Consider the following 24,462-nt stretch of genomic DNA (forward strand, 5'->3'; position numbering starts at 1 on the left):
TTAAGCGACCCATGACTGTATGTGCTAGGCTCTCGGGTGACATGATAAGCCAAATCAGAGACTTTCTCCATCTTCATGAATTCTGCATCTTAATTAGGGAGAGAAACTCCAAGTTGAACTTGGTTTCATGTGTAGTATTTTCAATGAAGATATTTTTGTAATGAGTCACTAGGTCTAATTCTTCAAATCATAATTGTTTTATAGCTGTTTAAGGAGAAGAGGTATTCAGGGTAATTGACCTTTTGGGTGTTGATGCACAGAGTCAAGAGGAGGGAATTGGGGGTGAGGGAGCATCCCAGATAGACAGACCAACCTCTGCGAAGGACCTGAAACCAGGGGGAGCCTGGCACATTTGAGAGACTAGACCAATTTGGGTTAACGAGGAAGTAGGCACGTGGAAATTAGAGAGGACAGGGAACAGTGTAGACAGAAATTGAACTGGAAAACCCAAAGGTATTTATAGGAACAGCAGAATAGTTTAGTTGGACTGAAGTTTGATGTGTGTGTAAGAGAAATAAGATGAAAAATTGACCAGCATATATGCTAGGTAGTTTCACATGAACCATTTTGTTTCACCTTTACAACCCTGCAAGGGATTAAGTAATTTACCCCAGATCCTACTAAGTTAAGGATGGGTATATCTTATTCAAGCATCCCCCACCCCCTTTTCCCTTAATATGGTGAGCTAGAAGTAAGCTGCTCTTACATTGTGCTGAAGTCTTGATGAGGTGATGGAGCTAGTGCTGATCCTCCTGGTGGTCACAAGGAGCCTCAGGAGCCATAAGGCACAGAGCTTTCCATCACTTGGGTGGGTTCCCTCCCTTTCCCTTCATTATCCTCTGGTTTCTAGGTGGGGCTGGCTCATACCAAGTTGAGCTTGGTTTCATGTGTAGTGTTCTCAGTGAATGTATTTCTTGAATGAGTCACTTAGGTTTAATTCTTTCATTCCACAAACATGTATTCCAGGTGCTGGACCAATTGGGCCTACCACCCGTGGGTAGGAGAACAGCAGTCCCCAAAGCTAGGTTTAGGGTAGTGCTATATTAGAAACCAAAAGGGTTGGCTAGACAGTGTTTTAGATGTATTTTGTGCTGTCACTTCGCATTTCCATCTCATGCTTTCTGCTTTTGAAAGACCTCTTAAAATTCAGATTTGCTCTGGCATAGGAAGGTTGTCATTGGAAGAGGGACCTGAATTTAGGTTACGATTATGGGGTTGTCATAACTAATTGAGATCAGGGCTTCCATGTGGATATCCACACTTGAGATTTGTGCTGTTTTGCAGGGCAGTTTTGGCTAAATTGGAGTGATTCTTTCATGTAGGAGAAATAGGCGACCTTGAGAAGAGGGGAAAAGATTAGGAATATGGTTACTGGTGAGTGTCCCAGGCTGTTTTGTTAATTCATTTTGTGGCTCTTACAGCTAATCTTTACAGTACTGGTGGTGCCAATTTGACCATAGCCTATCCTCCCCTGTCTTAGGTGGGCACTTAGAATTGTGGGCCTGGGCCCAGGTCTGTGACCAGAGCCAAACCCTGTGTTGCCAGAAACTTCAAATCAGCTTCTGTAGATGAGCCGTATCTGGCTGGTCAGAGAATCTGAGGCTTGACTTGGGAAGAACATTGAGTCTGACCTCCCTTTCCCCTGCCAAGTTTTGTAGATGGATAAGCTAATTTCATTTATTCATTCAACATGTTCTTTGGAAACTCTTTCCAAGTACCATTTTAGACACAGATAATACATCAGTGAACAAAACAGACAAGTTTTTGCAGTATGGAGCTTAACATTCGTTCTGTTGGGAAGACAGTACCCATAGGTAATGTACAAGAAAGTGCTCGGTGCTGGGTGCGGTGAGAGGGTAGGATGGGAGGAGTAGAGCAGGGTAGGGGAGATCTGAAGCTTGGGTGGTGGGGAGGGGTGGGGATGTACTTTTAAATGGAAGATATCAGAGTGGGTCTCCCAGAGACGGTGACCTTTGAGCGAATGTTAGAAGGAGTTGAGGGAGTGAGTCCCAAGGATTTCTGGGGAAAGAGCATCTCAGACAGAAGTAATGGCCACTGTGAAGGTCCTGAAAGTTGGCCAGAGTGAGCAAGGAGTGTATAGGAAGAGATAGATAACTAGGAGCCAAGTAGGCCTCGTAAGCCTCTAGAGATTTTGGCTTGTGTTTTTGGATGAGATGGAAAGCCATGGGGACGTTTTCAGCTGTGTGATATCTGCTCTTTTGAAAGGATCACTTTGCATCTTGAAATAACGGGATAAGATGGGAGGCTGTTGCAATAATCCAGGTGAGAGATGACGATGGCTTGAAACAATGTAACAGAGAAGTGATTATTGGATTTTGGGTATTTTTTTGAAGTCAGAGCCAGCAGGATTTCCGGCTGGATCATATGTGAGGTGTGAGAGAAAGGAATTAATCATCACTTCAAGGTGTCAGCCTAAGTGATGGGAAGAATAGAGCTGCCATTAAATAAGATGGGGAAGACATTGGGGGAATAGGGTTGGCAGGAGAAAGTTAGGTTTTAGTTATCTGAAAGTTTGGCATGCCTATTTAGAATCCAACTACAGATGTAGAGTAGGCAGTTGGATGAGTCTGGAGTTCAAGGGAGGGGTCCAGCCTAGAGATACAGATTTAGAGATTTGCCACAGTACTGGAGTGGGTATAGACAAGAGGAGGTCAGAGGACTGAGCTCCAGGCGGTGCAACATTGAGGATGGGAAGAAAGAAAGGAGCCAGAGAGAGGGGAAAAGACATCAAGAGGAGGAGGGAGCCAGCTGTGGCATCATCTGCTAGTTGATTGAGAGGACTTGATCATTGGATTTAGTAAGTGGGAAAGCATCAGTACTCATGAACAATTTTGGTGGAGTAATGGGGAAACCTGGAACTAGGGTGGATTTGAGAGGGGAAGAGGAGAGGAATTGGAGACAGTGAAAGAATAGACCAGTAGTTGTCAAAGTATTTCGTCTGAAAGCCTCTTTACATTTTTGAATTTACGGACTCCAAAGAGCTTTTGTTTTGGGTTATATCTGTGGATGTTTGTACTATTAAAAATTAAAATAGGCTGGGCGTGGTAGCTCATGCCTTGTAATCCCAGCACTTTGGGAAGCCGAGTAGGGGCAGATTGTTTGAGCTCACGAGTTTGAGACCAGCCTGGGCAACATGGTGAAACCTGGTCTCTACTAAAAATACAAAAATTAGCCAGGTGTGGTGGCACATGCCATAGGCCCAGTACTTGGGAGACTGAGGCAGGAGAATTGCTTGAACCAGAGAGGCAGAGGTTGCAGTGAGCCAGGATCACACCACTGCACTCCAGCCTGGGCGCCAGAGAGGGACTTTGTCTCAAAAAAACAAAAAAACTCTAGTTGCATAAGTAAACACACTTGACCCCTATACCACCAAGATGAAAAAACACCTCACTGTTTTAGGATTGTAGATTTCAGAGTCGCATTTAAGTCAGGACTAACTAGTTTCAGTTTTTTTGCAAAAATAAAAGGAAATGCATTTTGGGTTGGAAACCTGGGATTCCCCTGAAAGAAGTGGTGTCTAGTAACAATGCAGGGATGGAGTCTCATTTCTGCGTTTTCCTGACTGTGTGGCCTTAGGCAAATTATTCCGCTTATCAGGGCCTCAGTTTTATTATCTATAAAATGGAGCTGATCCTATATATCTTATTGAGGTTGTTGGGGGAATCACAAGAGGTTGTGAAAGTGCCCTGTGTAAACAGTCTGAATTAATTGTAACACAGTAGCATGGTTTAGATCCATACTTTGGCCTAGGTAGAAGTATTGGCTTCCATTTCCCTCTGAAGACAGTGGTGTTTGGTAGCCTCACTTTTGGGGATTGCCAAATAGCTTTTCTTTTGAAACAAAGCTGTAGTCAAGGCCCACGCTGTCCAATCACTTGTTCCAGAAAAGTATATCTATTTTTAAAGACCATTCAGTGATGGGTCTGATCTCTTTCTTATTTGTCGCTTTTGAAAGATGTTTAATAATTCCTAATGGCTCCTACCAGCTAGCCACAGCCTTTTATCCCATGCAGGAAGCCAGCCAAACTGATGTTCCAGGTGCCTCCACCCACGTGTTACCAGGGAGAGTGTTGTGGGATGAGGGAATCTGCATTCATGGCCAAGTCTGCTGTCTGATATACAAACCTCCGTTACTAGGGCCTTTTGAAGCCAAAGCCCTCGAATGACGTCTTTTTGGAGTGGGCAGCTAAGGCCTGCTGAAGGAAATCAGATGTTGGTGTGACCTGAGGGGTCACAGAAAGTATTTCTAGTTCTATATGAGATCTTGGTAGCTGCCTAACATCAGAGAAGGAAATCAGGCCCAATTTCTGTTGAAGTAATAGTTGATGCATTTATCCCTGGCCTGGGGTCCAAAGATGTGGCTCTCAGCTAACGTACTGGGTGACCTGCGTTGGCCCGTTGACCTGCGCTTCAGATTTTACTTCTATTTTGCAAGATCTAACCCTAGTACAACCCTAATCAAAGACAGGAATTCACAAGCCCTTTCAGCTTATCTGACAGGCAAGAGTATATTGCCTGTTGAAGCCATAGAAGCCCAATTCAATGACCAATTTTTTGCTTTGGGCTGGAATTACACGCAACTGTGTTGTTACGCTATAGCTATCAACTTAATCAGCAGTGATACTAAAAAATGGAAAAGAAATGCGTAATTAACATGGTTTGTTTTAAACAGCAAAGTATTCAAAGCAGTCTCTGTAGGGTAAATTTTAAAATGGTTTTAGGTGAGAAGTTGGGACCGCCAGTACTAAATAGGTCCACTCTATGACTTCCTGGGCCAGCTCTCAGGATGGCCAGGAACTAGCTCCTGCCTTACAGGACTGCCCTCCCTTGCCTGTACCTGGTGCCTGGCTGAGGAGTGTGGCAGCCTGAGGGGTTAGGCTGTGAAGAAGGGCAGCAGCGCCAAAGATGACCAAAACGGCAATGATTCATGGTCGTCCCTGGGCTGAGTGCTTTATGACTAATAATTCATTTACTTGTTTTCAAGTAAATTCCTGAAGGTCACAGAGCTAAGAAGGGGTAAAGCCTAGCCTTGAACCCAGGAGTCAGTCCATGGCTTTAACCAGTTTGGTTTATTGCCTCATTGAATCATCTTTAAATTTAAAATGTTTTTCTAATTGAATTCAACAAATAACGGGGCATCAAAGTAGATAGAATTTCCTGCCCACAAAGCCCAGAGCATTATGAGATGTGCGGTATGGAACACTTAGTAGGGCTTCAAGAGGAGCTAGTTCCTCTCCTACTCTGCAAAGGTCCAGAATATGGTGATAAGCAGCCAGGTAGCCCAAAGGAAAGTAGAAGCAAGGAAGGTTCTTCCTTCATGGGAAGGTGTAACTGCCAAGGGGTCGAAGTCAGTGGTTTGGTTTTGCACCCCAGAAGCTGATCCCTACTTAGTCTTTGGTGGAGCCTTGAATTTCCCAAAGGGAGGATGGTAAAAGGGAAACGCTAAGCTGTACCCCGAAGTGGGTAAGAATGGAGGTGTTATTAAGAGCAGAGAGATCATGGGGTCGAGGTGGTGTCTCTTGATGATGATCAATTCTTTAATCCAGGCAGATCCAGAACCCCTGAGGTTCTTTGAGTCCCTGCCCATATAGTAGGGGTCACAGCTTTGCCACAACCCATCTCACTAGCACTAAACAGCTTCACAAGAGGTGGGGGTTATGAGTGACGAGTCAGAGTGTTTGGTTCTCTTTTCTCGCAGGAAATTGAAGCTCAGTCTTCAACTGTGAAGACCCTAGTGGCGCTAGATACCTGTATACAAAGAGACATGTCCCTTGGGGCCTCATCTCTCTGCTGGTGTTTTCTGAGGAGTTTTCCTCCCCAGGTGGGGAAGGCTGGTATTTTATTTTTTTTGTAAGTCCCCACAAGCTCCCCAGTGACCTGCTGTTGCCATCTCTTGATTGTTTCTGCCGCATCAACAGCAGGAAGCTGAGCTGTCAGTTATGTAATGGGGCCGATGGCCCCCCAGGGATAATCTGTCCCTTGCAGCTCTGCAGGACTTGAAAGCATCCATGAGGGGACAGGCCTGGCCCGGGGCTGTTGACGTCAAGGCCCAGTTGCTGCTCACATGTTCTTCCTCAGTGGCATCCTTGGTTCCACCTAACCTAGATAGCATCCCTTTGGGCAAATCAGAGTGGCTCTTGTAATCGTCCAGCTGTGAGCAAAGCTGCCTGATGGTTCAGGGGTGCTTCCAACTCCCATTTCCTCTTACCCTAGAGACGCAAAGACACTCCCACCAACCGCTACTGGTTATCAAAACCTGCTCTGAGGGACCCCTTGACTTGTGCAGGGCAGAGACCCTGCCTTTTTATTCCGAGCCCTGAATTAAGCACTTTATATGTATCATTATCATACATCATCTGCTTAGCTATTCTGTTATGTGCCCTCTTTTCTGCACATAAGGAAGCAGAAAATCACTTTCCTAAGGTTTTGAGAGCCAGGATTTGAGACAAGATGTATCTGTCTGGAAACTCTACTGCTCCGTTCTGCATTCTACAGCCTCTTAAAGCCACTTTTAATGAATTTCTATTCTGAGGCAGATGGTGGGTTCCCCTCCAGTAGTACCATACAGTAAAGCAGCCAGGGCTGCCATGGGTGTCCTTCACAGTCTGACACTGGTCTCAGCACAGGCACACTGTGGCAGGGCCACCAGCCATCCCTTCGGGTGAGGTCAGCCTGCATGTGGATTCCTCCTGTGTTACAATGACTGCCCCAAACATTGGCAGAGGAGGCAAGGCTGGGATAGTGTGAGGTGCCCGTATAACCAAGGTCTGGCAGCAGAGAAGGCAGGAGCCACATATGCAGCCAGGTCAGAATTGCCAAAAGGTTGGAAAGTAGCAGATCTAAAGCACACCTCCACCCACCGGCAGCTGGGAAAGCACCCAGCACTGAGGGAACGCTGTCATTAGGCCAGCGTCTGGCACCAGCTGCAAGGAAAGGGCTCCAATAAGAGCCAAAGGCATCATACGTGTCTGTGGTCCTGGTGCCCTGGCAGAAGCCCATTCTGAGTGAACCCAGGGATTTTAAAGTTGATGAGGACCCAGCAGAATGGCAGTGGTTGCTCTGTTTCTTTCTGACACATCTTCCAGCTCACTCACTGAATCCTGACTTAAGCAAGGGATTCCGTCACTCATGCTTACTCCGATTGATGTGGCTGCCCATAGCCCTGTGTCGAAAGATTCTGGAGCCAAGTCAGATTCTGGCATATGGTAGGCACTTGCCCAGTGGAGGCATTGATTGTTTAGACCCCAATATGGTCTCCTAGGAACTTAGTTTAATAATGCAGATGAGATATGGACACTTGGTGGTAATGGGTTATAGATGGCTCAGTAGAGATACAGGAAGACAGGAAAGAGTGGAGGAGGTGGTATTCCAGGCTGGTTCTTGAAGGTAGGTTTTAGGGGTACCTTGTAAGCCAGGTGGGATGCGCAGGAGCCACATCTCAGGGTACATACTCAGGTTTGGTTTCATTACAGTATTCTCAGCTACAGGAGGAAAGGGTACTACTGTTCAGGTAGTGAAATTCCCAACTGGAGATACACTGTGGACCCAGGACCTAGGGAGAGTGCCCAAGGCTCTGTCTTGATTAGGGCAGCCGCATTCGTGCTCCCAGCCCCTCTTTTCATTTCCACTAGTGAGTCCGCTGTGATATTACAAAATCAGAGGAAATGGAGATCTCCTCCAGCGTTTCTAGGATTCAGAGGCATGGCAGGCCTTAAAACTGCCAACCAAGTTTAAAATAAATCAATACCATAAAACACTGCAATGAATTTCCCAACTTTGAAGAAATTTCACTTTCAGTTACAGGTGCCAGGGGAAAGCTATAACTCAGTTTGCATCGTACACAGGTCAGAACTCTATATTTTGTTTCTTTATTAAAGAAAGTGATGTCTAGGGACATGGGAGGAATGGATTAGGGCCACCCAGGCACTCCATAGGCCATAGTGAGGAAGATGAAAATGCTTCCATTTTTCCAGGCTGCAAAAAGCATCTTGATGTGGGGCTTGGGGAAGTCGCCTTATGAATGGTCACCTTTATTTCTTTTTCCCCTGAACTCAGAGGCATGGTAGTGTAGCTGTAACGGGAGGCAGGTTGGCTTTGTTATATCGTGTTGGGTTTTAGTATTGATTATCTATTTTAATGGGAAAATCACAAAGATGATGTGAACCAGTTGACTCATTCTGCATATACTTCCATCTTTGTGGGGAAAGAAAACCCTTCACCATGTACAGCACCCCTTTGGTTTTTTTTTTTCTACTTTTTTTGGATGTGCTTAAGACAAGCCCTCTCAGAAAGCTAGGCATGCCTAGGGCAAATCTAAGGCATGGAGTTGGGAGTATAGTGTTGTCAGGTCTTGGCAGGTTGTATGGGCATTACCAGCACAGCCCGGCCTTGTACCAGACATAAAGAGAACTAGAAGTCACAAGTAAAGACTCTGTTGTTAGTAACCAGATTGCATCTTGGATCTGATGATATTTGGAAGGAACCCTTGGTTTGCATAGAACAGCAGAAATAAGTGATTATACCACACCCCAGACAAACAGGCTAACTTTAACGTTTAAAAATATTTTGGAGTTTAGGCCAAGTGCCTAAACTGAAATCCAGATGACACCACTGACATGGTCCAGAGGTCCTCCTCCCTTTTCTGACCTGAGCATCTTAGGGGCCAGGGTACCAACAGGTGTAGCAGGAAAAGCCTTCAGAGAGCACATAGCTCCTTCCTGCTGCTCTGGAGTCCTGTAAGCAGGACAACAGCTGTCGTGATAATGCCAGACTCGCTCCTGCTCTTAGAACTGAGTTGGGATCATTGCCATAGAGAGATCCAGATGTGAGTCTTCAGCCTAATTATATGAACCTGGGTGAAGTTTTAACCATGGTTAAAAGATTGCTTTTATTTTATCTGCAGCAGGAACAGAGGGTGTCATGAGTAAGGAGTGTTGGTGAAGATATCTTCAACCCCTTGTCTCCTCTCTGCTCCTCCTCACTTGATCCCGCCCCCCAACACACAGTGTCAGTGAGAAACCCTAGCACCAGTGGTTCTCAGGATGTGGTTCCCAGACCAGCAGCATCACCTGGGAACTTGTTAGAAACACGTATTTCTGGCTGCCCCTCAAACCTACTGAGTCGGAAACTGGGGAGTGGTATTGTGTCAGCTCTCCAGGTGATGGCTGATGAACACAAAAGCTTCAGAACTGCTCTGGCAAAAGAGGGCAAATGTGCAGTCAGCCACCCTGCCATCTTTTAAACATGCAGACCATTGCCCTCACCTTTTACCCTTTTACCTTCAAAAAGCTTGGAGCTAGGTGTGAGAATCGGGAGGGCCTGTAAGGTCCTGGCTTCTATAATTCCGTAAGTAATTGTATAATTACCTAGCACTGTGACTTGGACAAGTCACTCCTCCACAGAACCAAGGTACCTGAAGGACCACTGTTTTCCCTTTCCCCCGTTCCTTCTGTCCTGGCGTGTTCCTAGTTCCATGGCGGATGTGGTTCTGGGACCCTGGGACAACTGACTCCCGCTCAGGCTCTCTCTCAGTGCATTTGTCTTCAGGATAGGGTGAAGCCCTGTGGCCTCTTGCTCCTGGGAGTAGGAGGAAACAATTTAACTTCACCGTGGGCTTCCCTGGGGAAGTGGACTTCTGAGCCATAATAATGATGAATGTCTCAAGGTGATCTCAGGGGAGTGCTGTCAGGGCAACCACAGGATTCCTGTGAAGTCTGAATGGTAGGGAGGTCACCCCTAGAGGAAGGAGAAATTGAGAAGCAACAGGGCATAGGAAACAGGGAAGCCCCCCCGAGGCACAGGTGGAACTTAGGTCTCTAAGTGGAATCTTCGTGGGGTTTTTTTTTTGAGGTGGAGTCTTGCTCTGTTGCCAGGCTGGAGTGCAATGACACAATCTCGGCTCACTGGCTTCACGCGATTCTCCTGCCTCAGCCTCCCGAGTAGCTGGGATTATAGGTGCATGCCACCACGCCCAGCTAATTTTCATATTTTTATTAGAGACAGGGTTTCACCATGTTGGCCAGGATGGTCTCAATCTCCTGACCTCGTGATCCACCCACCTCGGCCTCCCAAAGTGCTGGGATTACAGGCTTGAGCCACTGCACCAGGCCTCTAAGTGGAATCTTAAACATGACTTTGAATCGTGACTAGCAAACTTCGTTTTTCTGTTCCACAGACATGTATCGAGCACCCGCTGTGAGCCAGGTTTGGGCTGTGGAGATGAGAATTCCCATCCTCAGTCCATGTAAACCCTGGGCATCTCTCTGAGCCTCCGAGTCTGCCTTCGTAAAGGGGGGTTGCTAACACCTGGAGGGATTGCCGTGGGGATTACATAGAACGTGAATGAAAAGCTGGCATAGGCCTGCCAGGCATGCAGCAGGTACCACACGGGCGTTGGTTCCTGCTGCCCTTTCATGCCAGTTCTCGGGCACGCTGATGGCAGAGCGAGAATTAGCATCTTGGAATGTGTGCAGGCTCATGTGTTTCCCCCTCCCCCACCAATAAAAAGGAAAACATGCATGCTCAAGGGGGCCCGTTAATTTTTTGATCAACTGTGTGTTGGGCACTGTAGTGGGTGCCTCTGTTAATAACACATGGGTGAAAACAGCAGACATGGTCCTCACCCTTGAGGCACTGAGTTTGAGAGACATGTCATATGAGAGTACCATAGGTACAGTTTCAGTTGTGTGTAAATGAAGAAAATAGCAGAAAATGAGGACCTGCCCAAGGCGGTCAGAGAAAGGCTCTCTGAGGAGGTGGCATTGAAGCCGAGACCTGAAGGATGAGGCCTCTGCCAAGCAGAGGAGGAGGGAGCCGGCTGGAGTGCGGTGGCCCAGGTGTGGGAGGCCAGGAGGAGGTCACTGGCTGCTCTGTGGCCAGTAAAACTGGAGAGAGGCAGGTGTGGAAGCAGGGAGCCCAGGTAGGAGGCTGTAGCTGCCCAGGTTAGGGGAGATGGTGAAGTGGGAGTGAATTCAAGGTGCATTTTGGAGGTTCAAAAGGGCTCTCAGATGGCCTGAATTCGGAAGGTAGGAAGGACTGGCTCAGAGCTGACTCCATCATCTGTGGCTTGAGTGACTGGGTGGTGGGAACAGAGCCATGTAAGAGTGAATGTTGCAGCAGGAGACGGTTTAGGGGAGTAGGGAGATACACAAATGAGTCTTGGACGTGCGGACATGAGACTGTACTCTCTCTCCTGCGTGGGTGTTTGTGGTAAGTGGCGCCCGTCTATCTGGGTCTTCTGAGAGGACTGTTGGATCTCAGTTTTGCTGCGAACAAAGAGCACCTTCACAGGCACAGAATGGTCCCTTGGACTCGGGGCTGCATTCATGGCTGAGTCTTGCTGCGTTTTGTTCTTTTCTTGGTAATCAGCTTCTCATTAGGTTATGATGTGTTGCTCTTCTGTCCTTATTTGCATCTGCACTCTGCTATAATTGTGTCTCAAGAACATGGCGTTTTGTTGTTTTTGTACTGTTTTGCTTTTTAGAGCTGAAAACCCGTGCGGGGTCTTGTCACATGGGCAGCCTGGTGATCCTGTCACGGGGCAGCTCTCCAGTGTGGGCATCTCGCTCTCTCTTTATTTATTTATTTTTACTAGTTATATAACATCAGAGTCATGATTGCTGGCTGTAAAATTGATTTTGAGAACTACTTTAATTTGTAAATTGGGAAATACTTTCTATTTTGGGTTAGGGAAAGGCATACAGGGGAGGGAGATGGGGGAAGAAGGTCTGTAGTCCCTGGTTTCAGTAATCTTCAGGTTTCTAAGTGCAAGCACCCGGAGCTGAGGGGCGGCCCTCCAACCTTATCTGGACGGTCAGCCAGTGGGGAAGGGGCTTTGGAGTCACTCCTTTGGCCATCCCGTCACACCGTGGTTTGAATGACAATATAGGGCCTGGGTAGAGGTTGTGTCATCTGCCTGCTCACCAGACCCCCTTCCCTGGAACCCCCTGGGGACCTAGGTCTTTATACAAATTCAGCAAGTGGTTACTGAGAATTAGCAGCTTGCCGATCATCTTGCATTCACTATATACTCATGCGTCACTTAATGACGGGGATATATTCTGAGAAATCCATTGTGAAGCGATTTTGTCTTTGTGCACACATCATGGAGTGTTCTTACACAGTCCTAGATGGTGTAGCCTCCTACACACCTAGGCTATATGGTAGATAGAGCCTATTGCTCCTAGACTGCAAACCTGTACAGCATGTTGTGGTACTGAATACTACCATAGGCAGTTGTAACACAATGGTGTTTGTGTATCTAAACATGTAAACATAGAAAAGGTACAGTGAAAATACGGCATAAAAGGTAAAAAAAAATGGCTGGGCTTGCTGGCTTATGCCTATATTCCCAACACTTTGGGAGGCCGAGACAGGAAGATCACTTGAGCCCAGGAGTTTGGGACCAGCCTGGGCCACAGAGGGAGACCCCCATCTCTACAAAATTATATTAAAGTTTTGTTTGTTTTTTTTTTAAGATTAAAAATGGTATACCTATATAGGGCACTTACTATGAATAGAGCTTGCAGGACTAGAAGTTGCTCTGGGTGAGTCAGTGAGTGAGTAATGAGTCAGTGTGAAGGCCTAGGACATTACTGTACACTATTGTAGAATTTCTTTCTTTAAAAATAAATTAACCTTAGCTTACTGTAACTTTTTTGCTTTCTAAACTTAAGATTTTTTAAAAACTTTTTGATTCATTAACATTTAGCGTACAACACAAACATAAGACAGGGTCGTGCTCTGTCACCCAGGCTGGAGTGCAGTGGCACGATCTTGGCTTACTTGCAGCCTCGACCTTCTGGGCTCAAGCTGTCCTCCTGCCTCAGCCTCCCAAAGCGCTGGGCTTACAAGCTTGAGCCACTGTGCCTGGCCCTTCTTTCTTCATATCCTTATTCTGTATACTTTTTTCTATTTTAAAAAAGTAATTTTTTTACTTTTTAAATCTTTTTTGCTTAAAAACAAAAACCCACACATTAGCCTAGGCCTATGCAGGCTCAGCATCAGTACTCCCCACTCTTTTTTAAATGTTGTGAAATCCTCACCTGCATCCTAAATATTGTTGTCCCCCCAACTCCCACTCCAGAGAAAGGAAGTGATTTACCACTGGCCACATGACTAGCTCATGCCAGCTCAAGGGCCAGAGCTCCAGTGCTCATGATCTCCATCGAGCTACCAAAGAGAGTTCATCTGAGCAAGTCCATATGCACCGCACTGTCTCAGGGCCACCAGGAGCTCAGAAAAGGGAGCTGGCTTTTGCCAAAGAAGTAAGTGATGGCAAAGTAGAGGACACGTGACTTAAGATGGACCTTGAAGAAAGAAGAACAGATTAGGATATTTGAAGCAGGGGCCATAGCACGTCCAAAGACAGAACACTGGAATTTGTGGAGAGTGCCTATCCCTGGGTGGGTTCACACAGAGGCTAGAGTAGAAAGCTAAATAGGGCTAAGTTGCCAAGAGCCTTGAATGCCAGCCTGAGGAGAATGAACTTCATCCTGCCAAAAAAGACAAGGGTGAGTGGGTGGTGGTGAGCAAGGCTGTATTTTAGGCAGGTGAGTCAGTAACAATGAGGGGAGAACTGTCAGTCCCCCAGGAGGGGAAGATGAATTGCCACACTGGCAGTACATGTCTCCAGAAAGTGTGAGACTGCACAGGCACCTTCCAGAGCATGGGAAGGCGGTAAGGGTAACATCTGAATAGGAAGATGAGAAACCTTTGCTTCTATATTGGTGTCAAGACATCAACAGACTTGCTGTTGAACCTGTTGGACTGGTCAATCTAGGTTTAAACAGCAGCTCTCCTCCTTACTAGCTGGGCGGCTTTGGGCAAGTGATCTACCTTCTCTGGGCCCCCATTTCCTTGTCTGGTCAGTGCAGTAAGTGTTGCTCACTGTAGGCTGTGTCCGGCGCAGTTCCTAGCTCCTGATGACAGTTGAGTCAATGGTGGCTCTGTGTATTGCCCCCATCCTGCTATTTTGTTTGTTTTTGCCAAATCCTTATAGGCTAATCATACGTTTTCACTTTGCTTCTTACTAACAATTTGTGATAGCATTCTTTCTCCCAAAGAGATCTCCAAACCCCTTAGCAAGTGCCTCCAGTGAGTTCCCCTTGGCTTAGTGGGCTTTAACTGGTTGTTGTAACCAAAAGTCCATGTGGACCTCTCTGTGGGTGTGACCTTCTTGGCATCTTTCTTATAACCACAAATTGTTCTGTCCCCATATGGAAGAGTGACCGTTCCCCTTTAGCTAGTAATGGCACCTTAGCATCTTCCTCCTGGCAAGGGCCCCTGAGGACCTCAGCCTTTCCCTTGGGCTCTTTCTTTGCTAATCACATCAGCCACAACTGAACCTGTCTCTGGGGACCAATTGAGGCAGTTGGCAGCTTTTACTTTCTGCCCCACACTTAATAAGTTGAGGAGGGGAATTAGGGTATCCACACAGCTAACTGCCAATTACCTGGGCTGTTTCTAGAGACAAATAGTTCCCCTTAGTTGGTGTTGGGTTTCACCCAGTGTCTGTGTACTAATTCAAGTGCTTAGAGGAACTACCATCCCAGTGCCCTATTGCCTCTTGACCTCCCAAGGCCAGAAAGACGAGGTTTAAGGGAGTCTGGGTTCTCAGACGCAGACAAGATGACTCAGTGTGCAGCCCTGCCTGCTGGTCACCACGGAGACCTCCAAATCTCAGAATCTGCAGTCTTGCCTACTGTTTCTCTGTGTGCATTTGGCAAACTTTTTAATACTAGCACTTTTGGCAGTATACTCCAAGCAATCAAATTGTTTAAAACAATATTAAGCAAGTCTTCATGTCTAGGAGCTTTCACAGTAACTGCTTGCTCCACTGCCCTGACTTTCTGGCACACTTGAGATACAGCTGACATCTCTTTGCAGCAGCATGCTGTCTCGGCTTTAAGCTTTGTTCAGACCCTTTCCCTCAGTAAGTCATACCCTGCTGACTTACTGGGCCTTACATGGGCCTGCCACTTGTTTCTGCAAGAGTGTTTGTGCCTCTTCCTTGTATAAGTGGGGCGTGGATTGAGCTTCAGGGACACAGCATAGAGCCTGTCTCCTCCTGATAACATTCGTCCACTTTAAAGGGGAGTCTCAGGCTGGGCGTGGTGGTGCACGCCTGTAATCCTAGCTATTGGGGAGGCTGAAACAGGAGAATCGCTTGAACCCGGGAGGCAGAGGTTGTAGTGAGCTGAGATGGTGCCACTGCACTCCAGCCTGGGCAGCAGAGCGAGACTCCGTCTCCAAAAAAAAAAAAAAGGTGGGGCGGGTCTCGGGTTCTGCTGGAAACTTTCAAGGAGGAGGAGGGCCTCACTGTTGCCCTGTTAGAAAGGGCTCTGGTGCATTGAGCTGAAGTCTGCCTCCCTCCAAACACTCTTTGGCCTGATTTCCCTCAGCCCCAGCCACACAAGTTGTACGTCTCACCTGTGCTGGGGGTGCCCTGTTTAGAGCACTCATGTGCCACTGTCCAGTTAGTTTTTGCCTTAATAAATAAGGGGCCTATAGAGGGCCTCTTCTCAGTATTCTTTGTGCCATGTTCCTTTCTCAGAACCTGAATGGTGTGTTATTCTACCATTTAAAAAATGCCTGGGGCCTGGCGCGGCGGCTCAGGCCTGTAATCCCAGCACTTTGGGAGGCCGAGGCTGGCAAATCACCTGAGGTAAGGAGTTCAAGACCAGCCTCGCCAACATGGTGAAACCCCATCTCTACTAAAAATACAAAAATTAGCCGGGCGTCATGGCACACGCCTGTAATCCCAGCTACTCGGGAGGCTGAGGCAGGAGAATCGCTTGAACCCGGGAGGTGGAGGTTGCAGTGAGCCGAGATTGTGTCATTGCACTCCAGCCTGGGCAACAGAGTGAGACTCTGTGTCAAAAAAGAAAAGAAAAAAAAAAAATGCCTGGGATGTACATTAAACTTCCCAGCCCTAAGGGGCTTTGCAGAACCTGTGCATCCTTGGGGTTAGAAGGAGTCCAGGTTAAGAACCCCTGTGCTGGCCCCAGGTCCTTCATTTGGCAGGGGAAGAAATGAAGTCTCCAGAGGGGGAGTAGGGAGAGAGCTAGAGGGGCCTGGAACCAGGTTTCCCACATTTACTGTTAGCACCAGGCAAGATCCTTCATCTTCCCGTGTTTCACTTCAGTTCCTCTTAGTAGGTTGCCTCCTGGGAGCACATTCCTATGATTGCATCTGTGCTTTTATAGCCTGGGCGACAGTCTGTCTGCCTTTCAGAGAATCCGTGGGACTGGCTTCCTCTGGATACACTTAAGTGGGTGAACAGAATGTGGAAGATGGTGGCAGGGGGTGGCTAGGTAAAGGGTGGACCCCTGCTGAGCACGGGCTGGTGCTCAGTTCCTTGTAGGGCTGCCCCAGCCGCCTCTTTCAACAATCCATGTGTTTTGAATGTGGCATATGGGAGTCCTCCACCAGTCCAACATATCTGGCAGCACTTCAGCCAGGATTCCACTTCCTGGACCACTTGTTAGCTAAAGAGACTTATAGGATATATTTGCCATTTTACAAGTGGTTGGGTCTAGAAAGAGGCTTTGTGCATTTTAAGATCTTGGGCAGGGTGTTGTGGCTCACACCTGTAATCCCAGCACTTTGGGAGGCCAAGGCAGGAGGATCACTTGACCCCAGGAGTTCAAGACCAGCTTGGCCAACGTGGCGAAACCCTGTCTCTACTAAAAATACAAAAATTAGCCGGGCGTGGTGGTGCGCGCCTGTCGTCCCAGCTACTCAGGAGAATCACTTGAACCCAGGAGGTGGAGGTTGCAGTGAGCCGAGATTGCACTGCTGCGCTCCAGCTTGGGCGACAGCAAGACTAATAAGACTAATTAGCTGGGCACAGTGGCATGCACCTGTGGTCCCTACTCAGAAAACTGAGGTGGAAGGATCACTTAAGCCAGGGAAGTCAAGGCTGCAGTGAGCCAGGATCATGCCTTTGCACTCCAGCCTGACAGAGCAAGGCCCTATCTCAGAAAGAAAAGACATCTTGGGAAGTCCATACTTTCAGACTAAACCACAGTGTTCCAGTCATAAGTCTACTCTTCTCATTAACCTCTTACCATACCTAACTTAGACTCAGGGGACACATTCTGAGGCCGGGCCTGCTCCAAATAGCCACACTTGGATTTCAAGGAACCCCTCCACGTGAAACAGATGTATTTGCCAAAGTTGGCTGTCTTCCCCTTGAAAGAAGGCCTCCTGTTGAGAAGTCAGTAAGGGGAATAGTAGCAGAGAGAGCTGAAATCGAGACAGGAGCCCCCTGGTTGTGCAACTGATAGGCTATGTAATGTCAGGAAAATCTGTAATCCCTGCATGCCTCATTTCTCTCACCCAGTTCTGAAGGTGTGAGAGAGGGGAGCAGCACCCTGTAGCATGGTAGAAAAATAGCATGGGCTTCCGACTTGGACACGGTCCCAGCTCTGTCCCTTACCAGCTGCTGGAGTTTGGAGAAGTGGCCCAGCTCTCTGAGCATCACTGTCCACACCTGGCTTGCCGGGATTTTCAGTGGGAACGTGTGCAGAGCACTTGGCAGTGACGCAGGAACTCAACCAAAGGCAGAGATTTTTTTATAATCATGTGTTTATGTTAAAACCCTATCATGTGGAATGAATGATTCTGTGAAGTTTTATTGCTATGTACTAATTCCCAGTTTCTAGCTATCACCTGGTATTTGAGCTCTTCCTAAAAACCCAACACTGCTGCTTGGTCACCTGAGAGGCTTAAGAAAAGCAGCAGACTCTCTCTGTCCTGCAGGAAGCTCAGGGTCTAAGATGGTAAGGTTGGAGCACACGACAAGGCTAGTGGGATCTGAGGTTGTCCATGCCTTTTCACTGGGCAGGGGGACAGAAGAGTTCCCATAGAGACTGGGCCCTCTGGGAGTGTTTCCTGGGGAAGGCGTGTGGATGGGAACCCAAAGGGTGAGTGCGATCTGAGTGACAGATAGGGGGTGGGAGTTGGGGTAGCCAGATCAGCAGGAGCTGAAGACCCAAAGCAGGAGGGAGGCTGTCACCTCAAGAGAAGATCAACTTGAGGCCAAGGCATCTTTTCTGGAATCTTTGCCCTGGCAAGTGACTGCAGTGAGGTTTTATGGGTTTGGTTTTGTGTTTTTTTGGATGTGATTTGCAGCCACTGTTGTAGCTTATTAAAGTACCTCCTGTGCACCTCACTCCACCTGCTATGTATACTATCACTGGTCTTTGTACCCGGCAAAGTAGACATTTCCTCATTTTAGGCTGAGCAAACTGAGGCTCGGGGGACCCTGACTTGGTGAAGGTCAGCTGGGATGTAAATTTTGGATCTTCCTACTCCAAAGCCCATGCCTTGAGAGAACACCACCTCCAAGCCACGCTCCTCTGCATTTGGGGCCTGCCCCTGGATATCTGCCTGTGGGTGAGCTGCCTTGGTTTGGTCTCCTGGTCAGGGCTCAGATGTCGTAAGGCGTGGACCTGTGGTCTTCTGGGTTGTCATGGAGCCCTGCGAAGCTCCTGTTGTATATGTTGTATGATCTCTGCCCTCTTGCTCCTCTTTTTCCTAACATTTTGCCCGTTCTGTATACCCGAAGACTGAAAACAGTGTTATCCCATTTGTCAGTACTCCCATTCCTTCGACCCTGACAACAGGCACGTTCACAGCGCAGTCATCCCTGTTTTTGCCCTACTTTAAGCACCACAGTTGGGAGTGTAGCCTTAGAGGAATGATGCATCAGGAAGCGTGACTCCCTGGCCTTGGTGCTTCTGAGTGATTGGAGGAGACATTCGTGCTGGGGCCACCGAACCCCCAGGGCTGGCATGTTGATGTCTGAATGTGAAAAGCCAGATGCTTTGGTGTGTTAAACAAGTGAAGAATGACTAACCCCACTTAGAGGAAGGAGAGGACTGCCGTCTGTGACCCTGACAGATGACTTTCCCTCTGTGCACTTGTGAGGCCTGCTTGCTCCACAGCACGATATGCTGAAAATTAATAACCTGAGCCTCAGTTTGCTCATCTGTAAAATGAGGATAATTCTTACATGGTCCTTTGGACAAATGAGGTGTTGCATATTCAGTTTGCACGGCAGCTAGCATGTCATAGGTATCATTAGCTACGGTGATAATGCCACTACACAGGACTGCGGGTGAATTTAGGTAGGAGTGAATTCTTGGCTAGCCACCCAGTAATACCCCACTTTGAGTTTATACTGTGCCTTAGTCTATGAGTATGCCAATGGGATGACTTTCTTTTCTATTAACTAAATCTGAGAGTCAGGATAGAAAGAGAAAATTGGGCTTTGGGTTTGAAGTCCCAGTCTGTGATACCCTAAGAACCAAAATGACCATTAACATGACAGCAAGATCGATCTTACTGAATGCCCCACCCTGGGTCAGGTGCCATGACAGGCAATTTACTTGAGGAATTCTTCACTCTTCACAGCAGGCCCCTGAAGAGGAAAGAGTTCCATGCCCATTTTCTAGTTTAGGAGAAGGAGACTCAGATCATGGAAGTAGCTAGTAAATGGCAGAGCTTGTATTTGAACCAGGACTGTCTGCCATAGAGCCTGTGCTCTTCCCTGAGAGAGCACTGGAGTGACGATAAACCTCGTGGTTACTAGACTTCCACATTTCCTAAGATGGTGCAATTTTTAAAACTGGGGAGGCAGGTCCAGGAGGGAAGCAGTTTTTAAAACCATTCCTACTTACTTTCATCATCATTTCATCAAAGAAATGATGTTTTAGGCCAGGCATGGTAGCTCATGCCTGTAATAATCCCAGCACTTTGGGAGACCAAGGCAGGAGGATTGCATGAGCGAAGCCAGGAGTTTGAGACCAGCCTGGGCCACATAATGAGACCCCGTCCCTACAAAAATAAAAATTAAATCTAGCCAGGTGTAGTGGCATGTACCTATAATCCCAGCTGCTCAGGAGGCTGAGGCAGGAGGGTTGTTGAGCCCAGGAATTTAATGCTGCAGTGAGCTATGGTTGTGCCACTGTACTCCAGCTTGGGTGACAGAGTGAGACCCTGTGTCTTAGAAAAGAAAGCAAAAGGTAATGACATTTTGACACTAATAAAGTAGGAAGGCCATCCTTTTAGAGTAAGGGATAATCACCAAGGTATTCTGTGCCTGCAGGCTGAGGAGTAGGGGAAGGAGGTGAACACGTGAGCCATCCTTGTCTCCAGCCCCATCCTGCTGTGCATGTTCCCCTCAGATCTCCCAGGCTTCTGTTCTCCAAGCTGCTAATGGCCTTCGTGAAAGTAGTTCAGTTTCTCAGTCTTCTTAAACAGACCAGACACCTGCCTGACTGGCAGAGAAGCTTGCTGGAAGACCGTTCACTGCCTGGTTGGCACCATGTCCCCCTTTGTCCCCCAAGCACTAGACCTGTGCACAGGCACGTAAGCCTTCCATGAGCCTTTTTTCTGAGTGAGTCTATTTATAAATAAAGGGATTAGGTGGGTTTTAAACTCCACTTAAGACTCTTCTTGTCTTCTCTAGGAAGGGATTTTGCATCGTTACATGTCAAAAGCAGGGGATTTGGAGTGAGACTGCCCTGAGTTAAACCCTTTTCTCTACCACTTACTGTCTATGAGGCTGTTCTCTCTGAGCTTCAGTTTTCTCATCTCTAAGACTAGGGGGACAATAACCCCTACCTCTTAGGGTTGCTGGGGTGAAATGAGGCAATGGATGTAAAACACTCGATCCTTTAACAGTGATTGGAAAGCAGTGTTGCTTTACGAGGTTGTTCCCTATAACACAGTTAGAACTTGCACAGACAGACTGCTCAATAAGTGATTGCTGTTACGCCAGTTACAGAGAAATAAGAAGGTGGGGTGCACTGAGAGAACTTGGTCCGAGAGCTGAAATGAGAAAGGTAAGGATTCATAGCACATTTTCCCAGATCACTGACACCTTCCACCCCCAAGGTCATCTCAGGTGCAAGCTACTGGAACCATTGCTGAGCCGGCTTTGGAAGCACTGAAGACTGTCATAGTGCAGAGACTTTGGGTAGTGAAGCTGGAAAACTTTGGATTAAGTGCTGGTTCTACTGCTCAGCAACTGTGGTGTGGGGCAAGTTGCTCCATTTCTCTGGGCCTGTTTTCTTGTGAAAACTGGCCAAATCCCTCCTCACAGTAATCATGGAAGGGCACTACAGATGTCAGTTGCAGGTTTATCACATCACCACTTTTCATTATGCTTAGCAGGTGTGATTTTTGCCCTCAAGGAGCGGGCTCTGGTCAGAGGTAGGGGTTCCACAGAGAGGAATGAGAAGAGCCCCGGTAGAAGCTGGTAGCCAGGCAGTCAGGCACAGCCTGAGCGGTCAGGGAGCTGAGATGTGGCATCTGCTAGGATGAAGCACCACAAGCCTAAGGCCTCCCCAAGGGCCCACTGGGGCTGAGACCTACACCCTTTATTGTGCCCACAAGTACCTGGGAGGGTCTGTGCTTAAGCTCAGCACCATGTGCTCTGAGCCATTCCTGTTCATAGCTACAGAAAGCGCCTCCACTACCTTCGGTGAGCTTACTGTGCTGTTAGCTCCCTGGGAAAAGTGCTCTTTCTGTGATGGCAGATGGGAAAAGAACCCCAAGCCAAGATCCTCTCCCCAATAGAGAGCCCTCTTATTTTCCTTCTTTGTGCCCACAAGAGAGAACCAGACTCAGACCTGTAGGCTGTTCTGAGGCTTCCAGCAGGAGGGCCAGAGCCAGTGCCAGAGCTAGAGGGAGCAGGGAGGAGCCTTTGGGAAATGTCAGCTTCACTTCCTGGCATGGGACCCAGTGATTACAGCGGTCATTACAAGCTGGTGTCTCAGGAGTTCTTGCAGAGTGCTGTGCTGTTGGTCTGACCTTCTGTAGTCACACTGTGTTCTGCTAGTTTATTATGTAAAAAGGAACCTCTGGTTTCTGAACCTGCCTCCTTGCCAACACTGCTTTTCAGCTGCCACGTGCTACCTTCCTGCTGATGGGCATCCTTTTCAGGAGATTGTCCGCAGGGAGGGAGGAAAGGAATGCTAGAAAGTCATAACTGGTCCCAAAGATTATTTTAGCACATCACATGTGGCTGTATAATTTCTCATTGTATTTCACAAGGTCTTAATGTCTCAGATGGTGAGGGCCTACCCTAAATACCCTCTTCCCCCATCTTCAGGTTGATCTGCTGTGTCTATGGAAAGCACGGAGAGAAAGCAATAGGCATGCTAAATAGAGCTGGAGTTTGAGATGGCTGCTGAATCATCAGGGAATATGTTTATGATGATTTTCTTTTTCCAAGTCAAAAACTGGGATACAAGACCCACAAGTGGATTTTTTTGAGGGGAATTAACAGACCAAGGAACAGAAGCAGCAGAGTGAAAGACTGGGCCCGAGAAATCCTGTATTTTCTTTCCAGATCAGCCACACCCACTTTCTTGGTCACCCGCTCCCTGGGCAGTAGAGCAGGGAGTCACATAGTCTAACCTCCCGTTTGGCAGTGTGGAAGCTCTCCTTTGTCCACTGGGCATGAAAGAGTCCAGACAAGACCCCACATCTGGACCTTTCTGTTGGAGCTGCCAGCTTTTCTTGTTCATTAAAGTACCCTATTTTTCCTATTAAAAACTAAAATATAACATTGGTGTGTGTTCATTATTAAAAATCAGAAGTGAGGGAAGAGGAAAATCTAGTCACAACAAGCACAACATGTTGGTGTATTTCTTGTCAGATTTTCCTACACTGAGGGGTTTGTGTTTTTACATAGTTATGGTCATGCTGTGCGCTACACAACTTTGTAACCTACTCTTTTCCACCTACCCCAGGGAAGTGCTTTTGTCATAATCTTCAAAATGTCATGCAATGATCTCATTTCCTCTGTAGTATATCAGTGCGTTGAAGGATCATTTGCTTACTTAATCCTTATTTTTGGACTTGTGAGTTATTGTCTTGTAATTTAAATATTTCAGTGAACTTCTTTATCCATAAAGTTCTTTTCATATTTAGGTTTATCTGTTAAGCTTGGCTTTCAGGAGTGGAATTTCAGGGAGCTACCAATCTAAACACCTTTGAAGCCCTAAAACCAGTGCCAGACTACCTTCCAGAAGCCTTATCCCCTCCTCCAGCAGTGTGCGGGGCACCCTCACCAGCCAGAAACACTTTCAGTGGTTGCGTGGCTGAGAACCATGGCCTGTTCAGATTTAACACGTTTATAGTCTCTGGCTGGGGACAGTTGGCTAGGAAGGGGTGGAGTCGTTGAGTGTGTTTGTCCTTGCTGTGGGCCAGGAACCTGAGTCATTCCATCCAGACCTCAACCAAGAGTCCCCAGTGCTCAGAGGGAGAAACTGAGGCCAACAGGCAGTAAATTATCCAATATTGTCCTATCCTGCTGGCCAGGTCCCTTCCCAGGAGCTGAGGACAACGAGCTGGTGTTGTCAGCCCGCACAGGTGGCAAGTCATGGCAGCCACGGTGCTGGCTCTGCCTGACAAAGAAAGGAAGCCAGCGGGGGATTGCACGCACGGTGAAAGACTTGTCTGCTTTGGTCATTCGGGCACTTTAAAAACTCCTAGATGGGCCAAGGTAGGTGGATCACTTGAGCCCAGGAGTTCAAGACCAGCCTGGACAACATGACAAAACGTCGTCTCTACTAAAAATATAAAAATTAGCCTGGCGTGGTGGCATGTGCCCTGCAGTCACAGCTATCGGGAGGCTGAGGTGGGAGGATCACTAGAGCACAGGAGTTCAAGGTTGCAGTGAGCTGTGATCAAGGCACCGTACTCCAGCCTGGGTGACAGAGCAAGACCCTGTCTCAAAAAACCTCCTAGATGATTCCATGTGCAACGAGGCTGGAGCACTGTTGCCCTAGGTGGCCCGCCCTGCCCAGGATAGCGCCATACTTAGCACTGATCCGATAGCTCAGAGCGGGGGCTGCCCAAGACTAATCTCTGTGGGCCCTTGTATTCTAGGCCTCCAGTAGAATAAGCCACTGAAGGGCAGGCTTCTTGTCTTATTCCTGAGGCCTGGCACTAAGGCAGTTTCCAAATAATAGCCAACACTAATAGGATCAGGCACTCTTCTTGGTTTTACGTTCATTTAATCTTCATAATAGCCTGTGACGCAGGTACAGGTGATGAGACCAGGGAACAGAGGACTTAAATTCCCCCACAGTCGAGGGGCAGCTCCTGTTTACTCAGTTACCTGTTCTGGTTCCAGAGCACTCGTTCTTAACCCCCACAGTGCACTGCAGCAGACAGTGCAGGCCCAGTCCAGCCCTGCCCCTGGGTGTGGGATTCTGGCCCGTGTTAAGACCTTAGCAGGTAGCCTGGTTCGGATTCTCAGAGGCCTGAGCTTCACTCTTCTCTTCTGTAAAACAGGATTACTGAACCTAGAGAGGGTTGCTGTGGCATTTCTAACAAACAGCACAATTAGTCACAGAGAGCGGGGAAGAAAGCATGAGTGGAAGCAGTGCTGGCAAGGTCTGTGGGGACAGACTATCCAGGG

The 24,462-nt window shown here is 47.6% G+C and overlaps 1 protein-coding gene across 4 annotated transcripts in view; it reads left to right on the forward strand.

Moving 5' to 3' along the window:
* Positions 1 to 24,462, forward strand: part of STK35 (serine/threonine kinase 35) — a 111,410-nt gene that overhangs the window by 17,549 nt on the left and 69,399 nt on the right. The window lies entirely within an intron of this gene.

The sequence above is a fragment of the Pan troglodytes genome, chromosome 21, assembly GCF_028858775.2.
Source record: "Pan troglodytes isolate AG18354 chromosome 21, NHGRI_mPanTro3-v2.0_pri, whole genome shotgun sequence".
NCBI classification, from domain to species: Eukaryota; Metazoa; Chordata; class Mammalia; order Primates; family Hominidae; genus Pan; species Pan troglodytes.